The sequence below is a fragment of the Octopus bimaculoides genome, chromosome 9, assembly GCF_001194135.2.
Source record: "Octopus bimaculoides isolate UCB-OBI-ISO-001 chromosome 9, ASM119413v2, whole genome shotgun sequence".
Taxonomy (NCBI): domain Eukaryota; kingdom Metazoa; phylum Mollusca; class Cephalopoda; order Octopoda; family Octopodidae; genus Octopus; species Octopus bimaculoides.
Genome location: NC_068989.1, coordinates 23026116 through 23030218, shown reverse-complemented (window position 1 = coordinate 23030218; position 4103 = coordinate 23026116). Strand labels below are relative to the sequence as shown.

Below are 4103 nucleotides of genomic sequence, written 5' to 3'. Positions count from 1 at the left end.
TGTGTGTGTGTGTGTGTGTGTGTGTGTGTGTGTGTGTGTGTTTGTGTGTCTGTGTTTGTCCCCCCAACATCGCTTGACAACCGATGTTGGTGTGTTTATGTCCCCGTAACTTAGCGGTTCGGCAAAAAGAGACCGATAGAATAAGTACTACGCTTACAAAGAGTAAGTCCTGGGGTCGATTTGCTCGACTAAAGGCGGTGCTCCAGCATGGCCACAGTCAAATGACTGAAACAAGTAAAAGAGTAAACGTTCTAGTTTATTTTAGCCTGGAGAATAGCATTTTCAGCTTCTGTATTTGATAATTCTTTAATACGTCGATGAAGATGTTCAATTTACTGCATCTTGTTTGAGGAATCTAATTGCACCTGGTTTAAACGGGAAGTTACTTGTGACAGTTCTGCTTTTACTAAATTATTACATTGTTCTGAAGACATTGGTAAAGATTCTAATTCTTGAACCCGTTTTTTGAGTCGGGCATTTTCCTCTTTGTAAGCTGCTAGTTGTTTTTTTTCCATTCTTCAGCATTTGCTGTGCTCTCTTGAAGGGCTGTTGTCAATTTTTGGTTGTTGGCTTTCAATGTCTGCAGTTCAATTTCCCATTTTTTTTGGTGTTTGTTGAACTTTGGGCTAATGCCAACTTTAACCTATCATTTTCATATTAAAAAATATGCTTCGGTGACATTTCCAGGAAGACTAGTAGCAGAACTGAAGAGAGATCCCCGTCGCTGGTCTTGTAGATTACTTGTACTGATTGGTAAAGAGGAAAGACTTGATGTCCTTGTGTGACATAGTGGGTTGACTGGTGTGGTACCTGTTTTTTTTTCACAGTATCATTGTCCATAGCACCATTTATTTCTTGCTTAAATTTTGAATGTTTTCTTGTAAGTAATTTCACCTCCTCAAAATAATCATGGAACTGATTGAGTTCTTTTTTTCCGCTGAAACCAAGTCCATACACAATATTGGCACTAACATCTGACCACTGGCAAAATTTCTGAGAAGTCTTTGTAAAAACCATGCTTGTCGTAACTGTGCTGTTCACAAAAGCTTTTGAGTCTTCGACACTTATAATTCGGTACGTGGCACGAGCATTGTCATAATAAAAGTGAACTACTGCAGCCGTTTTACTAATTTGAATCCAGTGCTTTTTACTCTCCTGATCTCCCATGTGAAAAACATGGGCCCTACAGCTGAACAGTGGCTGTTCCCCCGAATTCATTATTATGTTTCGTTTTTGTTATTTTCTCTCAAAATACAGAGTTAATAGGGGTCGATAAAAAAATAGAGATGGAAAGAGAGAAGAACCGGCACGAATGTAAAAAAAATATTAGAGCGGCGGACGAAGTGCTTAAAAGTTTGCTTCACAACCACATGGTTTTGGGTTCAGTACAAGAGGCGCAACCAGGTTCTAAAGTTAGTGGGGGGAAGCATATAAAAAAGAAGGCGCCGTAGCACACACCCAACAGTTTTAAACTCATTTCCCTTATACTACACGAAATATTTCATTTGTTATAGTATACAATGTCATTGTGTATGAAATTTACAACTACTGAAATAGGTGTGATATGAATAAGAGGAAACTCCACGGGATCGTCTAATGTCAAGAGGTTATGAAGTCAGGATTTGTTTTGGTTCATCAGATGTCAGCGGTCACCAATACATCGCAGGAGATCGAAAAGACAATTTAAGAACGCGGGGAGGTTGGTCAAATAAAGTAATGACTTCAGAAAGTTCTTCCTTAACAATAAATAAATTAAATTAAAAAAAATAAAAACAAAGCGATACGACTTGTATCGTACAAGTGAATTAAAAAGTTGAAATTGTTGAAAAGGCTCCAATTTTGAAAAATATGCTGTGTGGGGGCGGGGTGGTCGCTCTCCTTGCTCCCCTGTTAGGTACACCTCTGTTGAGTACCACAGTGAAGTACCTTAGGCAAGTGTCTTCTATTATAGTCCCAGGCCGACAAAAATTGAAAGATGCCCCTCATATACATACATACAAACATACATAGACACAGACACAGATGCAGACACACACACACACACACATACATACACACACATATGTATATTCATACATACATACATACATACATATATACGTGTGTGTGTGTACTTGTTTGTGTGTGTGTATGTGTGTGTGTGTGTGTGTGTGTGTATGTGTGAGAGTGCGTGCGTTAGCGCGTCTTTGTCATGACATCACGTGATAGATGTAAACGAGCGTACCGTAATACAAGTGTTGTCCTCCGTTTGCAATTTTTTCATTAAACCATTGAGTTCTGCAGTTTTCGACATCATGACAGTGACGTTGTCCCAGTCAAGCAAGAGGTCCTTCTTTAACTTCTGATTTCTACAGCAATAGATCAACAGCTAAAGCGTACAGAAGTAATGATGTGACTGGGTGCTAAGAAACTCGATTCTCCACCACATAGTTCTGAGTTCAGTCCCACCGCGTGACACCTTGTGCAAGTGTATTCTATTATGGCCTAGGACTGATCAAAGCCTTGTGAGTGGATTTGGTAGACGGAAACTGAAAGAAGCCCGTCGTATATGTGTGTGTGTGTATGTATGTATGCATGTATGTATGTATGTATGTATGTATGCATGCATGCATGCATATATGTATGCATGCATGCATATATGTATGTATGTATGTATGTATGTATGCATGTATGTATGTATGTATGTATGTATGTATCTTTCTATCTATCTATCTATCTATCTATCTACCTGTTTGTACATGTTCTCCCTTTACTGCTTGATAACCGGTGTTGGTGTGTTAACGTCTCCGTAATTAGCAGTTCGGCAAAAGATAGAATAAGTACCAGGCTTTAAAAAACGAAAAGTATTAGGGTGGATTCATTCGACTAAAAAAATTGCCAAGGCGGTAACCCAGGATAGTCGCATTGACTGAAGCAAGTAAAAATAAAAATAAGAGAGAGAGGGAGAGAAGTTGTACTATTGAAAGACCGAGTGACTGATTTGTAACGGATTCGATTGCTAGCCATTAAGTCTGACTAGCGACTTGGTGACACTGGACATTGAAACAATCCAGTCTCAGAAGAAAACAGGCATTGAGGGACTTCTGTTAAGTACTGATGATGGTCGATCCTATCGAAAGCTTTGGATTGATCCAAAAACAGTGGAACCTCACAAAAACACTTTTATTATTCTCCCTCTCAACAATGTATCGCTTGAGAAGGAGGTTGTCATGGTCAAATCTGACATGAATCACACCGGTCTATGTACTCCCATACACGCACTCACGCACTCCATCTCTCCATATGTATGTATGTATGTATGTATGTATGTATGTATGTATGTATGTATGTATGTATGCATGCATGTATGTATGTATATATGTATGTATGTATGTATATATGTATGTATGTCGCTATTTATCTATCTATACGTATGTACACACATACACACTCATACATACATATATATATTCATGTATGTATATGAATATATATGTATGTATATGTATGTATATATGTATGTATAGACAAAAAAAAAAAGCCTCTCAATATGTGTCTTCATTGGTTTCAAACGCTTTCAGCAGATCAGATCAGAGCAGACTTCCGCCTCTGTCTCCTTCAAGCCATGGATCAATTACTGTGATACTCACTTTGCATATATTTTCCAATTTCCAAAGATTTTCGCCTTCATCTGTAATGCATTGTAAACCACGGTCCAGTTCTGTAACAAGCTAATGGATTATGACTCATCTGTCTGTGCAAATAAGTTCATCCAGCCGTTGACGATTCGTGTCAATGCGCGCAGTTGAGTCTCCCATGGTGTGGCTTGTCTTGACTGCTGCTGGTTTTCCCTTCTTCAAAACTTTATGTTCTGTGCACATTGCTCATGTGTCAACGGCATCAAGCTCATCAGCAACTTGTTGCTTTTTTATGGATGTCAGACGCCTGCACCCCTCTTTCGTTAAGAATTCAATAATGACGCAATGCTTCTGCTTAGAAAATAATAGTTGCCCACAATAAAGAACAGGAAGAATTACTAGATAGGGTCAGTTTTCTTACCAACATACATGTATGTATGTATGTATGTATGTATGTATGTGTGTGCGTGCATGTATGTATATATA

General features: G+C 38.6%; 1 long non-coding RNA gene and 1 pseudogene across 2 annotated transcripts in view; both read right to left on the bottom strand.

Annotated features, from left to right (window-relative positions):
* The window catches only part of LOC106877281 (uncharacterized), a 107476-nt gene that overhangs the window by 72275 nt on the left and 31098 nt on the right, over positions 1 to 4103 (bottom strand). The window lies entirely within an intron of this gene.
* LOC128248709 (homer protein homolog 2-like) lies at positions 273 to 1251 on the bottom strand (annotated as a pseudogene).